Below are 17,770 nucleotides of genomic sequence, written 5' to 3'. Positions count from 1 at the left end.
CCCCAGATCGAGGGAGATTATCAGTGGTCTTGTATGTCTTCCATTTTCTAATAATTGCTCCCACAGTTGATTTCTTCACACCAAGCTGCTTACCTATTGCAGATTCAGTCTTCCCAGCCTGGTGCAGATCTACAATTTTGTTTCTGGTGTCCTTTGACAGCTCTTTGGTCTTGGCCATATTGGAGTTTGGAGTGTGACTGTTTGAGGTTGTGGACAGGTGTCTTTTATATTGATAACGAGTTCAAACAGGTGCCATTAATACAGGTAACGAGTGGAGGACAGAGGAGCCTCTTACAGAAGAAGTTACAGGTCTGTGAGTAGATGACCAAATACTTATTTTCCACCATAATTTGCAAATAAATTCTTTAAAAATCAGACAATGTGATTGTCTGGATTTTTTTTTCTCATTTTGTCTCTCATAGTTGAGGTATTCCTATGATGAAAATTACAGGCCTCTCTCATCTTTTTAAGTGGGAGAACCTGCACAATTGGTGGTTGACTAAATACTTTTTTGCCCCACTGTGTGTGTGTGTGTGTGTGTGTGTGTGTGTGTGTGTGTATATATATATATATATATATATATATATATATATATATAATATAATTTTATTGATTTTTATAGAAATCACACAACATTCCATACAAATAGATCAATTTTACAAAAATAGGATTGAAAACAAATCAACCCCCACTCCTGAGAAAGAGAGCATGGGCAGCAGAATAAAATGTAAAGCTAGTAAAAATAAGTAAATAGATAAATTAATAAGTGAATAAAGATAAATGGAGAAGAAAAAGAAATGGGCAGAGAATCTGCTTCCTCAGTTTTTTTCAAGTGAGCAGAGAGCTGAGGAAACTTCGTGCCAGCAAAGCAGCGGGTCCAGATGGAGTATCGCCACGACTGCTGAAGGTCTGTGCACTGGAGCTGGGGAGTCCTCTACAGCGCATCTTCAACCTGAGCCTGGAACAGGGGAGAGTCCCGAGGCTTTGGAAAACATCTTGCATCACCCCAGTCCCAAAGGTATCACGTCCTAGTGAGCTGAATGACTTCTGGCCTGTCGCACTGACGTCACATGTGATGAAGACCATTGAGAGGCTGCTGCTTCACCACCTGAGGCCACGGGTCCAACACGCCCTCGACCCTCTGCAGTTCGCATACCAGGAGAAGGTGGGAGCAGAGAATGCCATCATCTATATGCTACACCAATCCCTCTCCCACTTGGACAGAGGCAGTGGTGCTGTAAGAATTATGTTTCTGGACTTCTCTAGCGCCTTCAACACCATTCAACCTCTGCTCCTTAGGGACAAGCTGACAGAGATGGGAGTAGATTCATACCTGGTGGCATGGATCGTGGACTATCTTACAAACAGACCTCAGTATGTGCGTCTTGGGAACTGCAGGTCTGACATTGTGGTCAGCAACACAGGAGCGCCGCAGGGGACTGTACTTTCTCCGGTCTTATTCAGCCCATATACATCGGACTTCCAATACAACTCGGAATCCTGCCACGTGCAAAAGTTCGCTGACAACACTGCTATCGTGGGCTGCATCAGGAGTGGGCAGGAGGAGGAGTATAGAAACCTCATCAAGGACTTTGTTAAATGGTGCGACTCAAACCACTTACACCTGAACACCAGCAAAACCAAGGAACTGGTGGTGGATTTTAGGAGACCCAGGCCCCTCCTGGACCCCGTGATTATCAGAGGAGACTGTGTGCAGAGGGTACAGACCTATAAAATAATATAAATAAAACTTGATCTGCGGGATCGTCTGTGACGATGGAGTCAACGCTGGTGAAAGTTACTTTGTCGGTAGGGATAAGTTTCAGTACTTTGTCATTAAGGTGTAGCGAGTCTTCGTTGGTGACGCTTAATATAGCTTGCGTACTGAGATGTTCCGGAGTCAAAGTTGAGAAGTCGATGTTGCCATATAGTTGTTGAACAGGATCAGAAATAAAAGGAAAGCAATGTGAAGGTAATAGACGTGGGAGGAGGGTTAGAGTTGGCGGGCGGGGCTCTGTTGTGCGTATCTCATGGTCTTAGAGTTGGTGGGCGGGGCTCTGTGAGTTGGCAGGCGTGGCTCTGTCGTGCATATCCCATGGTCTCTGTCTTGCGTGCCATGGTCGGCTGCTTAGTGAATTGTTGGTGGGCGGGGCTCTGTCTTGCGTGCATCTTGCTTGCCATGGACTTAGTGAATTATATATAGAGTAGCCCACCCGCGGCGTAGCATAACGCCACATAATCACGCCGCTTTTTTAATGGTTTTTAAGCACAGGGAAAAAAATGAACATTTGAAAAATCTGTAATTTAATAAACCACCAAGAAAAGTAACATTGCAGCAATGCACACTACGAACCAACATACAATTTTCCGTGACTGAAAACTGGAGGACCGCCGTCGCGCCTTCCTCTCCCAGAGTGAGGGACGGGGATGGACGACGCTTGGGCGTGGAGGGTGGAACGGGGGGAGAGGGGAAGGACGCCCATTCCGCCCCCTCCGTCCCGCCTCCCCCGCCATTCTAGGCAGCTGATTTCTTAGTCATCGTTCAGTACGCATTGCCTGCTCATGTGCCCGCCCCCAACTCCTCACCTGAATCGCTTTAGTCTGTGTACAGTCCACATGCACCTGTGAGTCCCATTGACTGTTCATTTTCCAAACACCGCCTCAGTCGCTTTTGTCTCTGCTACAGTCCACATGCACCTCTGAGCCACGTTGACTTTTCATTGTTCTTTGCGGTTCCGGCTGCTTTTCTATATATAATCCACCAAGTCACCCGACCATGGTAGTAGCGAGGGGGTGTGTACAAATGGCAGGGACATAATCAGTGCGAGCGTATGACCCGCACTTACTGGGAATTCCTCGTTCGTGGGGAACAATTGCAAGCCCCGGTCTCCATCACGAATGGGGTTCAACGGCTTACCCATGCCTCTCGGCGCCAGGTAGACACACGTTGATCCATTCAGTGTAGTGCGCGTGCAGTACCGGACATCCAAGGGCATCACAGACCTGTTAATGCTCAATCTCACGTGGCTAAAAGCCACTTGTCCCTCCAAGAAGTTGGACGCAGACTGCTCTTGTGTCGCGTAACTATTCAGCAGGCGGGAGTCTTGTTTGTTTTCGGAATTAACCAGACAAATCGCTCCACCAACTAAGAATGGCCATGCACCACCACCCACAGAATCGAGATAGAGCTATCAATCTGTCAATCATCTCCGTGCCCGGGCCGGGTGAGGTTTCCCGTGTTGAGTCAAATTAAGTGAAAGGCTCCACACCTGGTGGTGCCCTTCCGTCAATTTCTTTAAGTTTCAGCTTTGCAACCATACTCCCCCCGGAACCCAAAGACTTTGGTTACCCGGTTGGTTGCCCGGCAGGTCATGGGAATGACACTGCCAGATCGCCAGTCGGCATCGTTTATGGTCGGAACTACGACGGTATGTGACCGTCTTCGAACCTCCGACTTTCGTTCTTGATTAATGAAAACATTCTTGGCAAATTTCGCTCTCGCTTGAATTGTTGGCGGGCGTGGCCCTCTCGTGCGTGTGCCATGGTCGGCTGCTTAGTGAATTGTTGGTGGGCGGGGCTCTGTGAGTTGTCGTCGTATCCCATGGTCTTAGTGTTGGTGGGCGGGTCTTTGTGAATTGGCAGGCGTGGCTGTGTCGTGCATATCCCATGGTTGTCTTGCTTGTTCTGTCGGCTTAGTGAATTATAAATATAGATATATATATTGTGTGTGTGTGTGTATATAATACGTATTTATCTTTAAGGAATCTTAGTGAGTGTATTTGCTTTCATTATCACTGTCATTCAATGTGGAAATTAGAAAATATTTGTCAATATTAAACTGTTATCCTCATTGTCAGAAGTTACGCACAGCTAATCAGTAGCTCTAGTGAGTCTTCAGTCTTTTTTTAAAGGCTAAGCCTGATGGGGTGCTATTACACATCTTTGTAATTCTGTTGCTAAAGGCTTAAGCTCCCATTATTGCTTTGTTAATCTTTAGTATACTGGCATTTTGATATTTTAGTGCATGGTCACATAACAGTAGGCAAGTAGCAGTTTGTTCATATAAGCAAATCTTCAGAAAGAATTAAAAGTTCCGTACTGTAGAATATAACATGGCAGCACTAAAACATTTTAATCCAGAAGTGGGATATCTGCATTTAGCCTAGTGTTGCTTATTGAGCTGTAGCCCCCTGTAATGAAGAAGAATGTTTTTTTGAAGAGGATAGATGGTGTATCTGTCTCTTGCCAGCTTGCTGCCACAGCTGTAAATCTTTGTGTGAGAGTGACATGGATATCGTTACACCTTAATTAGTTACTGCTTCCTTAATTTGCATGGTTTTGTCCAGAGAGTGGCCACATGTTGCATGTTTTTCAGATGTTCAAGTATAAATTTCACTGTACTCTGTACTAGGGATGGGAATTGATAAGATTTTCACGATTCCGATTCCATTTTCGATTCTGTTTAACAATTCGATTCTTTATCGATTCTCCTATCGATTCTTATTTTTAAAAAAGGAGAACACACAGGTCTCTTAGCATAGAACTTTGTTTTATATCTTATCTTTGAACAAGATAACCTTACAAACCCAACAGTGAGATCTTAAGAGATCCACAGCCTACGGCTCCTCGATGGGGTGCCACGGGGTCCCCAGAAAAAAAATTGTAAATGTAAAATAATAATAAAATAAATATTCTTCTATAGCAATAACAAAGTATAACATAAATTATTCTGTGGCAATTACACAAGAATGTCCAGTAACATTTACACTCTCTTTTTTAAAAGTATATATGAGCTGAGCACTCAAAAATAAAACTACATCAGCCAGCAACAAATACAGTCAACTCAAGTCCAATGGAACTGTGCAATTCTGCAACCATCAACTATTTTGACAGCTACATCCATGTTGGCCGCATTATCAACAGTGGCTGCCACAACCTTGTCTTTAATACCATACTCCTCCAAGATCTAATCAATCTCCTCTGCTACAGCTGTCCCTGTCTGTGCCTGGTACACTGGTTTGGTTTGAGGACTTTTTCTTGAGCCTTGCCATTCCTGACATAATGCAGCGTTACTGTGAGGTAATGATCTTGACTAAAACTTGTCCATCCATCTGCAGTGACGGCTGCCTTCAACACATGTTTCAGCTCAGAAATGGAAACGGATGAAACATCTGGTAAGAGGAGAACATGCAACTTTGACATTCCCTGATTTAGCCTACAATTAAACACACCCCGAAAATCGGGGGCATCTACTGTGGCAAATGGTGCAAGCCTTTTACCACAAACTTAGTCACTGCTCGGTGACATTCGTCTATCCTGGCCTGTGTCGTTTTACTTTTCCTCGCCTCTGTGAAAGGAGAAGCTACCGGTAGACTGCAGCGAGAACTGCCAGCATCTGAGACAGCCAGACTCTGTCTGTCTCTCTCGTCATGGTCATCTAAATGCAATGCACAGTAATAGCAGATTTTGCAATAAGGTAAATCGCGCTAACATAATGTGCAATGTTAGTTGATTAGTTACCTGCCCTATTAACAGGAGATGACGTGCAAACGTTACCGCTGCTGCTCGGTTGAGATTCACTAGTCCGGAGCGGATCAAAAACACAACCTTCATTTAAGGTTATCGCGTGTTTTGTGAGCAAATGCTTTTGCATATTCGTAGTGTTTCCTCCCTTTAATGAAATATCTACTTTGCAAATATTGCAAGTTGCCCTGTTGTCATCCTTTCTTGTAAAGTTTAACCAAACTTTTGAGCATTTGTGCCGCTTAGGCGTCCCATGTTTCCTGCTGGGTAAATGACGCTACGCAACGTGGTGACGTCATTCGAGGCGACTGGAATCGATAGGGGAATCGTTTGCAAAAATGGCAAACAATTCCAAGGAATTGAAACAGTGGGAACCGGTTCTCAAGAAGAACCGGTTTTCGATTCCCATCCCTACTCTGTACACAAGATGAACTTTAACTTTCAATTTATGGTATCAGCTAATGCAGGAAGCAATGAGAAAATGGAAGAAAATAACCCTGGATGTGCTGCCCATTCATCACAAAATGTATATAAATAAATATTAATATTCACATATTTGTGTAGATTGCTTTTTTGTTTGCCATAAAGGAAGGATCTTTAGATGTGAGATGATACATATTGGATTAAATTACAAACTCCCCCACAAAACAAAAACATGAATGAATGGGGTTAACAGCAAACTTGAAGTGTATGGCAGTAACCATAACTGAAAACAAAAGTTTGCTTCTACAGGAAAATGCCTTTGAGAGGGTTTAAGACTAGGTTGCCTCACTGGGTGAATTAACAATGTGTTACACAGAATAAAACAAATACAGAAACAGTTTACAACATGGATTCTTAACATTAGTTTCAGCGATTGTTGTACATCTCTAGAAGTTTGCTTTATTTGCCTTTTAGATTATATGTGTAGTATGAATATTGATAGCATATAGCTGAGATGAGAAACACAGCTTTAGGTCAAAATACGTTTGTATGCTTTGATTCAAGCAAAAACAGGAATTCAGAAAGGAATAGTGAGTCCCATCTAAATGGAAGAATAAGGAAAAGAACAAATTGCCAGCAGATGCATAAATTGTTAGAAAATAGTATTGGTTACTTCTTTAGTAGTTTTAAACCTGTTAATTGTAATATTTAAAATAAAACTAATATATTTTGGAGTAGGAGGGCAACAATTAGTCTTTTTTACTTTAATTTTGTAGTCAAATTTGTGGCTTTCATACTATGAGTAGTAGTAGACTATTATTTCATGCATTGCATCATTCAGCAGAAATATGTGGTTCATGTTTAAAAAGACAATTTGAAAACCACTGTGTCAAATTAGCATTTTAAATAACGATTTTATTTATTTATTATTTTTGTTGCAGTTAGCCTGAAGGTCTACTTGAAGAAAAACTGGAAAGAGCAGCAGATGTATGCATCTTGACACAGGAGGTACAGTAGAAACAGGTGAAAGTTTTTATTTTTTCAGTTCCTTGTGTCAGAAAGTAGTTTTATTATTTGCCAGTAATAGCACAGGTAGAGAAAAAAAAATCAATTTTATTTCTAAGGTATCAAATCCATTTATTGAACAAACTGCATAATCTGCTTGCCCTTTCACACACTCTGTATTGCACTATAGCATAGGCAAATGTTTGTGGTTCTAGGGAAATATGAGGAAGGTCTGAAGCTAGATCCATAAATGAAGAAAGTACATGTAAGAAAAAGCCCCATTTCAACTTCAGGAGTCATGATCTTTCAAAAATGAAAAAAAGATTTGGAAAGACTAAACTATTAAAATAATTAAACTAAAATACTAAACATTACCATAAACATGTCCTAAAGCCTTTTCTGTAAAAGTAAGATGTGTTTCTCATAACGCCATTATTCTTGATTAATTAACAACAGAAAATGAACTTATTGGTAGTCTCCTGTCTATTAGAGGCGTTCACATCTTTTAGAAGAGTTACCTTGGTTGCGTTAAACTGGGACACTTGCACATTATGGATGAGAATGGAATAAAGCAAGTGTTATTGAAGCAAGCTTAATAAGGAGAGAAATGAGAATGAGACATTGCAGTGTTGGAAGGAAGGTACATAAAATTATCTTCCAGACAGCAAGCAAGCAAAGGTAGTGGTATTCTTCTGTTTCCTCACTCAACATAAAAATTAGTGTTTCTTTCATTATTTGCTATGGTAATATTATAGTAGATGATAACCTCGGAACAAACCTCTCACACAACTATAAACTCTTTTAATAGATGTCACACGTCAATTCAAGGTCAGTGTAAACTTTTTATTATCCCACAGTGGGGAAAATAATTTTGTTATGCATGTTCAAAGTAGATGATAAAAATATCAAACAGTAAGAAAGCGAAAAACATTTTTAGGCCACAGGAAAGCATTACTCACATATCTGCAAACTAATGCAAGCTGCATCCTGTGAAACAAGTTCCAAATGTCATCCCATCCACTCTAAAATCAGATGGTATTTTTAAGGCATATTTGTAAATCATGAGATGAATATAAAGCAATTGAACTTGAAATAGATTGACAATCATATGGTTCTTTTGTCTTTGTTTCTGACAATTCCCTATTGTAAAAAGAGTTTTTCTAACAAATGTTAGAAATCAGAACAAAAGTATAATTATTATTCCTGTTATACATTTAAAATACATTTAAATGACAGACTTTCTAAGGCATTTTAACCAAGTTATTTATTTTTTTATTTAAAAAAAGACAGAGTTGAGTATGTTTTTGAGGGTCATGCAGCGAGTCAGAAATGAGGATTGTAGCTGCAACTCATGGGTAATGACTGATGTAATGCCTGTCTAACATTGCCAAGATAAAGATACATTGTGGATACCTTTAAGAAAAAGATTATTCCTTCCATATTATACACTCTTGTTTAGGTTGTTGCTGTTGTACCTACTTTTAGTTTTACAATTAGTGTTTTAGTGATTTTTCAAATGAAAGTAATTCATTTCAGGGATTTCTTTGTTTTTTTTAAAGCTTATTTCAGCATGTGCCAATGATTTTTTTTTTTTTTGGGAATAATCCATCCATCTAATGGTTTGGCTTAAAAAGTAGGCTGGTAAGAATCAGAGTGACCATAGATTTTAAAAATGTTGTCTAAGCTTCACTGAAAATTTTGTGTTGTACTTCTTTATAGTGTTTCTTGCAAAAGTGATTTTTAAACATGTAGACAAATATGCCTTGATCTCTGTTGTTGATGATTACATAAGTCAGTCCAGTTGGTAATAGGTGAATACTGTCACCTGCTAATGTAATTATTCAGTTTTCATTAAAAACTCCCTGAAGAGATTATATGTTAAATCACATCTGTTAACTTAAATAATGTTACACTGTACTTGCTTGGTCTTGTGCCATCTCCGCAATTGGCATTCCATAACAATAATGTGTTATCTTGTGTGATCTATAAAGCATATTTTGTTGTACATGTTATAAATAGCAGTATACTAAGTAGACAGACTTTTTTATTTTCACAAATGTTGGCCGTTTTGTTACTGTCTGATTAAAATCCTTCCCCATTTTTACCTCTTTCAGAAGTTGCCGGTTCAGTACCCACCTCTAACTCTCTGCATTACTCTGAGAATGTAACTTAAATGGGGTACTTTTATAAACATTCAGCCCAAAGCAGTTAAGAATGTATGTATCAAGTGGAGTTGATACATAGCCTGTGTGAAGTTAATCTTTTCCCACAGTTGTTCCTTATGTTTTGTTTAGTTTTGAGGCCTACCTGCATCACGCACTATTCATTTTACTGCAATACATAATGTAACACTATATAGTGCAGAATATATAAATTCTAATGGCCTTTTCAGCTGGCTGCCTCTTGACTGTATTTAGTTCAACCTGCAGTGTGAGAAGGTAAGGTGGAGAGCTCTGAATGATGAGGTACAAGCTTTTAATACACGGTGCACAAAACATGATACTCCATTCCAGTAAGCCACACTTAACCCATTTAAAGTAATCACAGTGACACTCAGCAGACTGACAGTTTCCCATCAATATTAACAACATATGAGCAGTGAAGATTCAGGAGGGGATGCTGCTCAGCAGAGGCTAAGGTTCCTGATTTAGAAGCAACTGTTGTGCAGAAATGTCTTGTATGCCCCCCCAGTCTTGTTTTACACATCAATAGTTATGGTCTGCGAAACGCATTTCTCTTGATAAAATTTGATTATTTGAAAGCTGAAGTAATGACTTAGTAGTTTAAATTGTAGCTTGCGCTGATGCCAAGCAAGCTTTGCAGTACTTCATAACATGCATTTCAATGCTAAATGTGTCCCAATTATTATATTTCTCTTTTAAACAGTCACTAATTAAAAATCAACATTATATGGGTCCACACTACTTAATGTTTTATATCTCTCTATTATAAAAAAAAACTTGGGATGAGATTATTGGGCGACGAGACGTGATCTTTTCAAGAGAGACACGTCCACGACTAAGTGAAGCAGAAAGAGCGGCTGAGACAAAAAACACAAAAGCGATGGTGAGATAAGAATGCAAATTCTGAAAAAAAAAAAAAAAAAGGAGTGTAAGCAAAGACTTGGCAAAGAAGAAAGATCTGCGTCTCGAATAGACACCAAAAGCGATGGACAGAAAAAAATGCACAAAAAAGGCAATAAAGAAAAATAATAATCTATGTGCAAATTTAAGAATAGGTCCAAACGGGGTCACAAATAAAAGACAATTATTAAAAGAGAAAGTTGAACTTCATAAACGACTAAGCGAAGAAGAAAGAGGAGTCCGGGTCAGAAATAAAAGACAGAGAAAAAGACAAAGTAGAACTACAAAAACGAATAAGCGAAGAAAAGAGAGCAGACTGGGTCAGAAATAAAAGACAAAAGAGTAAAAGACAGTACAACTTCATAAATGACTAAGCAAAGAAGAAAGAGCTGCACGGCGAAAAGAGACACAAAAGCATTTGAGAGGAAAAAAATGCAAAAAAGAAGGCAAAAAGAACAATAAGAATCTATGTGCAAATTCAGAAAATAAGGAAAGTAATAATCAGCCAGGAACAAGTGGAATAGAAAAACTTGACAAGAAAGGTAATGTAGTACATATTCCACGAATAACATTAGACACAAAAGGAGATCTTGATATGCCATTCGTATTAAAACGTTTGCAGTTTCCTGTGAGAATAGCTTTTGCAATGGCAATTAACAAATCACTTGGACAAACATTCGAAAAAACCTGTTTATTTGTAAGAGAGAAAGAAACAATATTCACTCACGACCAGTTACGCGTTGCGTTATCACTATGTAAGACCAAACAAGGAATCAAAATTCAATGTGATCGTGAAGAAAAGTTAATTCCAAATATTGTTTTTACTAAAGTTTTAAAGTAAAAGTAAACATAATGGCTATGTAACAATTGCCAAGAAAAAAAGAATCTCTTTAAAATGTATTTCGGTTAACCAAAACCGGAGGTTAGCAAGCGAAGCAAGCAGGGGGCGGAGCCCCCTAGTATTTTATATTGAAATTGCTTGTATACATAGAAGTTCTGTATGCTTGATTAATTACTCCCCTTCATTCTGCTTATTATTAATGTTGCTGTGTGTACTACCATAGTATATGAGTTGGTCTTTCTTTACTTAACTGGAGGTATGCAATTTATTTAAAAAAAAAAAAAAAAAAAAAAAAATGTATGATATAAGCTCCTCTATAAAATGCGTAATGATTTTCTTCCATCAATTACTTGTTACTACCTTTGGGTTTTGCAAATAATACAGTAGATTAGTAATGACTTATAGATTCTTCAGTCACATTTGCTTGAGGTGAGGTTTTGACTCTTCTTGATTTTTTTTTTCTTTTATGAAGAAGTTATGAATTCCGGTTGTTTGATAAACATATTCATGCTTTTTTTCTCTGTTATAACATGCAAGAATAAAAAAGTATTCCAGACAAGCAAGTTAAGACAGCGTTAACTAAATTTATGATATAATTTGTGATGTAATGGTCATGAGTGTATCATTACTATGAAAGAAACAGCAAGGTTTTTATAAGCTCATACTATGTTAATATACAATAGGCACATTTTAAACAATTTGTTTCACAGTTAACAAAAACTTTTTTTTTTATTCTGATTTTCTTCACTTTACAAATAAAGCACCTTGTTATTTTGTGGCTTTACAAGTCTGTTATCAGAAGAGAAAGGAAGTCTGCTTTATTGAGGGTCTTTTTGTTTGTTTGTTTTTTTTTTAACTTGTGTTTACATTTATCTCCACACATTTTTCAGTACTTAACATACTGTATAAAGATAGTTCCCTGTCTGGCATACGTTGTGTCTTTACTATGTCTGGTAATGAGAATAGGACTTTGTATATGTACTTTTTTGTAGATCTGTTCTTTGGCCTTTTTAAATGTATTACAATTAAATAATGGGGTTTGTTTGATTGAGGCGAATCAAAGTTAGAATTTGGAAGTTATACATACTGTATATTATAGAATCTAGGAACTAACAATTATGAAATGATGTTCCCAAATATACTGTTTTAAGTGCTACTTATTAAGGAAAACTGTATCTACATTCTAGGCATGCATTGAGTCAGCACCTTAACATGGCAGAGTGGTTTGCATGATTCAGTGATCCCCTGAGTGATGCTCTCAGGAGTCATGTACTACTGCCTCATTAATCTCCTGCCGGCATGATTAGGCAACCTTTTTCAAGGATAGCACTGCCCACGCCTGATGGGGAGTGGACAATAAAAGGTGTCCTTAACAAAGTTTGTCCCATTTGTACTTGGCCAGGAAACCGTACCTGGGGCCTCATGTATAACGCCGTGCGTAGAACTCACACTATAACATGGCGTAAGCACAAAATCGGGAATGTGCGTACGCACAGAAAAATCCAGATGCAGGAATCTGTATGTACACAAACTTCCACGTTCTTCCGCTACATAAATCCCGATCAGCATGAAAAGTAACGCACGTGCATGCGCCTGTTGTCCCGCCCCAAATCCTCCCAGAATTACGCCTCTTTGAATATGCAAATCAATATAAATAGCCCTTAAGCTCAGCCTTCTGTGAAAAGACAATGGAAAAAGCATGGGCGAAAATATAAGAATTTCAGCGAATACCAAGTGGAGGCAAGGAAAAACGTATTATTTGTTGGTTTAAACAGTGGTATAAACAAGAAAAGGAAGTTGATCAAGTGACAGAGTGTTGGAGAAACTCGAAAGCTCAAGTTCACAAAGTCGCACAGTGCCGAAATAAAAAAAGAAGTTGACAGATATCAAAGTTGCCATGAAAAGCCGAGTCGTAGCCCACCATCTGAGTGTCATATGAAAGCTTATTAGGGTACAGAGAAAAAAAAAATAGGCACACAGTGGGGGGAAAAAAGCACGAAATGTCAACTTCAATCTCGAAATTTCCACTTCAATCATGTAGTTTATTTTGTCATTAAAGTAGAACATCATAAACTTCATCTTAAAATCGTTTAATTTACTAGTTTCTCAAATCCCATCGTAACTAAAGTAGCACGTTAAATGCTCTGTTTTGTATTTGATCTTCTATGTGCTCTATGTGTGTGAATCACTATGTGCTTCCGGGTTTTGTCTTCCTCCGACAGGATACAGAATCCATTACATTCGTAATATTACAGCTCTCTGAATAATTAAAATACTGAGATGTATTGTATACTTGATATAATTTTCTTGATGATAGGACTTAAAGCATGTTATTAAACATGGGAACACGGTGGCGCAGTGATTGTGTGCGACCTTCGATGAATTTATTGCAGCAGTGCTGTCTCTTTCAAACGTACTAACCCCCTATTCCTGTCCTTACCGTTCTTTCTCCAAATACCCAATCGCCACACAATCAGCTCTGTAATAGACGTTAAGCCATCTTTAAGCTTATAACGCCGATTCTTCAAAACTTTTAAGGAACACTGAAATATCTTCGTAGTACATGTTTAATTACAGGCGGAGTGGTGGCTCTGAGGCTAGGGATCTGCACTGGCAATTGGAAGGTTGCCGGTTCGAATCCCGTAAATGCCAATAGGGACTCTGCTCTGTCGGGGCCTTGAGCAAGGCCCTTAACCTACAATTGCTGAGTAGTGAGAAAAGCGCTATATAAATGCAAAGAATTTAAAAAGAATTTAATTATTCTATCCTTCACGCCAGTCCCAGTGAAGCATACAGTGCAAGGCAGGAACGAACGCTAGATCCTTGCTAGCGTAGCGACACCGTGTCCTTTAATTATTAACAATACAGATTATTTAAATTAAGTTAAAGTTTTATCTGTATAATATAATAAATATATTTTTCTGCATTTCATCGTAAAAATTATATCGTCATCATATGTAAATACACACTTTATAAAGTGGCTCAGGTTGTGCAATATTATAACTGTAGTGCAAGTTTACAGTGAGGTGATTGTGCTTATAAGTCCAAGCAGTTCTACAATGAGCACTTGATAAACTGATTGATTGCGTTTAGAGCTCTTGGGATAAAACTCATTCTGAGGTCTGTACAGGCAAGGTTTTGAAGCGTTTGCCGTGTGAGAAGCAGTTCAAATAGGAAGCATGGCTGAGGCAGCGTGTGCTTGATGCTGTATACTGATAATTCTCTTTCCGATCAGCTGCTCCGAGTGGTGCAGTGAGAGTAATATGGAAAAAATATGTGGCAACCCCTAACCGGAGCAGCTGAAAGAAGTAAAAGAAGGTGCAGTGAGTAACAATGCTAAAGCAGTTCTGGTATTTGGAATTGTTTGACCATTCCGTGGGCCATTATATTGTTACTGGGGGTCCATGATTGGATGGTACTGCATTTTGGGTGGTCTTTTAAGAGTTTGGAAACCCCTGGATTTGGTTATAATAAAGGTCATACTTGGAGTCTACCGTAACTCACCATCTGTAATCACAACAAGCAAAACTGTCTCTTTGCAGAGTTTTGGCAAGGCTAAGTTTATGATGGATTTATGTCTTAAGGACTTACAGAAACACGCATCATCAGATTAGCAGTACATGTCTTTGGAATGTGGAGCATTGTTTTATATTTGGAGGTTTTAAATTATTTAACAAATTAATTAAACATATGTTTCCCAGAGTTACAGAAAACTCTTAAGTAGACTTCAAATCCCCAACCATAACAATCCCAGATTTTTTCAAATATGAATGACACAGTGCAGAGTTTTCTTTGTGATCAGGTACTAAGTGCTTCCTGGAATCGCATATGTTAAGAAATGTGCAAAAATGCTGCTTAAGAGGCAAACCATTTTGTAAAACAACACAGTGTTTCTACCAGGTAAGTTTATTTGTGTGTGTTTTTGTGTTAATGCATACCTCATTAATTATGTAGACAATATTTTTTACTCATTTCTTAATCACAACTTGTCAAAAATGTAAAGTAAGCTTCAAAAATAAGAGTTGAATGTAGTTTGCAATATAATGCACAGAAAAATGTTCCTTTTAGATCTAAAAACTCACATGCACATTCTTAAGTCAGATTACTACAGCTAATAGATTTCAAGTATCAAACTCATCCCATTGTCTGAGATGCAAAATAATCCTGATTACTGTGTTTTTAATTTGGTGTGTCTTGTCTTAAATGACAATTCTAATAGCCATCTGGTCGGCTCTGTGGGTCTTCACTGGGTTTCTTCTGTGCAATAGGCTCTGTTCTCCCTTGAAATGGGGCACAATGGTTACATAATTACAAAATTATATACAGTGCATCCGGAAAGTATTCACAGCGCATCACTTGAGGGGTTCGATTGAACATCTTGAAGGGTTTGATTGAACAAATCCGATTGAACATCTCTGGAGAGATCTTAAAATGGCTGTGCACCGACGTTTCCCATCCAACCTGATGGAGCTTGAGAGGTGCTGCAAAGAGGAACTGGCGAAACTGGCCAGGGATAGGTGTGCCAAGCTTGTGGCATCATATTCAAAAAGACTTGAGGCTGTAATTGCTGCCAAAGGTGCATCAACAAAGTATTGAGCAAAGGCTGTGAATACTTATGTACATGTAATTTCTCAGTTTTTTTATTTTTAATAAATTTGCAAAAACCTCAAGTAAACTATTTTCATGTTGTCATTATGGGATGTTGTGTGCAGAATTCTGAGGAAAAAAATGAATTTAATCCATTTTGGAATAAGGCTGTAACATAACAAAATGTGGAAAAAGTGATGCGCTGTGAATACTTTCCGGATGCACTGTATGTGTGTTAAATACACTACCAGTCAAAAGTTTTGAATCGGAACTCCAGGCACCAACTGTGCCTCCAGCAAAAGAACCCCAGACCGTCACACTTGGGCCTCCATGTTTGACAGTTGGTGTCACACACTGAGGAACCATCCTTTCACTAACTTGAAGGAATACAAACATCCCTGCATGATGAACCGAAGATTTCAAATTTTGGTTTGATTCATAAGAGTTTCTTCCAGTCTCAGTATTCCACAGCCGATATTTCAAGGTCCTATTGTGTCCTTTTTAGGAATAGCTTTCTTACTGCTGCTCGCTCTATCAATCCTGCAGCACAGTCTCCTCTTCTGTTTCCTCTTCACAGTAGAAACTGAGACTTGCTTTTTTCCACCCCTGTTAAGCTGTGATTGAAGCTGTTGTGTTGTGTAGTTTTAGTCAAGCTGGTGACCTACCCGAAGCTAGCCTTCTGATTGCGTTGTGATTTTGGGTCTGCCAGATCTCATTTTATCAGAGTTTCTTTCAGTTTCAATTGACTTTGGATTGTGTAGGACACTGTACTCACTGACACTTTGATTTTTTTTGTTGGGCAATTTCCAAGAGTAATATTGCTCTGTCTCATTTAATTTGTTAATTTCCGTTTTCTTCCCAATATCACTGGAATTTACAACATTCTACAGCATAATATTGTCCAAGTAGTACTTCAGAGGGTGTAGTAACACGGTCTGTTCCAACTCTGCTTTAAAACAGACAGAGGGTGTTTACGTAACAAACAAACTTTGGGAAACCTCTACAAATTGTTTAATTTTGCTTCCAAGGCTTAATTTACTTGAATTTCTGCAGAACAGCTATAGGTTGTAGCATACAGTTGCATGCAAAATTTTGGGCATCCTTGCTTGAAATGTCTATTACTGTGAATAGTTAAGTGAGCAGAAGATGAACTGATCACCAAAAGGCATAAAGTTAAAGATTATGTATTTCTTTAATTCTTTAAGCAAGTTTACATTTTTATTTTCATCATTCACAGGTACAAAATACCAAACAAATGAAAAGCAACAACAACAGCATTTATTTATATAGCACATTTTCATACAAAAAATGTAGCTCAAAGTGCTGAGCCTGAATGGCCTGAAACAATAGTTTGGGCACCTGTCATGGTCAGTACTGTAATGTTTGCCTCCAGAATTTGCTGGTATTTATTTGAATCCATTATTCTATCTACCACCTCCATTCTTAATAGTTGGAGAGGTGTTCCTGGAATTCGGCACCCTTTTGTTTCTAAACTTACCTTTGCACATTGTGGCCAGTAAGTTCTATTTTGACTTTATCAGTCCACAGGACTTCTTTTCCAAAATGTATCAGGCTTCTATAGATGTGCATTTGCAAACTTCAGGTGCTGAAATTTGTGGCTAGGATGCAGGGAAGGATTTCTTCTGCTTACTTTACATTGAAGGTCATTTGTTCAGGTGTTGTTGCATGGTAGAACAGTGCACCAACACTCCAGAGTCTGTTAAATTTTCCTGAAGGTCCCTTGCAGTCAAATGGGAACTTTTATTTGCCTTTCTAGAAATCCAATGAGCAGTTCTTTTTAGAACTTTTTCTTGGTTATCCAGACTTCAACTTGACCTCCACTTTTCCTGTTAACTGCCATTTGTTAATAACACTATGAACTGAGAAACAACTTCCTGAAAATGTTTTGCTATCTTCTTGTAGCCTTCTTCTGCTTTGTGAGTGTCAATTATTTTATTTTTCAGAGTGTTAGGCAGGTTCTTAGTGGAGCCAATGGCTGCTGATTGTTGGGACAAGGTTTGAGAAGTCAGAGAATTTGTACAGCTTTGCAATTTACAACATTATTTTCTAACGATGGCTGTGAACAAGCCATAGCCATAATGAGCTAATTAAAGTCTGAGACCTTGGTAAAAGTTATCTGAAACTTAAAATATCTTGCGGTGCCTAAAGTTTTGTATGGTGGTCCTTTCCTTTTTTCACTGTACAATTGTACAAAATAAAAACAATACACTAATCTTGCATAAAATCACACCAGGTCAGGTCTGGATAGGGAACATGCATTGGTACAGGGTGTTGCCACACCCACCAT

General features: G+C 38.5%; 1 protein-coding gene across 11 annotated transcripts in view; it reads left to right on the top strand.

Moving 5' to 3' along the window:
- The window catches only part of add3a (adducin 3 (gamma) a), a 241,528-nt gene that overhangs the window by 138,536 nt on the left and 85,222 nt on the right, over positions 1–17,770 (top strand). For 6 of the 11 annotated variants that reach the window (XM_051922174.1, XM_051922167.1, XM_051922169.1 and 3 more), the window contains one exon: positions 6,888–6,959. The gene's annotated coding sequence lies outside the window, so the exon portion shown is untranslated. Of the gene's footprint in view, positions 1–6,887; positions 6,970–17,770 lie in introns of all 11 variants that reach the window. The other 5 variants (XM_028795853.2, XM_051922172.1, XM_051922173.1 and 2 more) reach the window with 2 other exon arrangements.

Source organism: Erpetoichthys calabaricus, chromosome 2 (assembly GCF_900747795.2).
Source record: "Erpetoichthys calabaricus chromosome 2, fErpCal1.3, whole genome shotgun sequence".
NCBI lineage: Eukaryota > Metazoa > Chordata > Cladistia > Polypteriformes > Polypteridae > Erpetoichthys > Erpetoichthys calabaricus.
The sequence above is the reverse complement of the archived record's forward strand: the minus strand, read 5'-3'. Positions and strand labels throughout refer to the sequence as shown.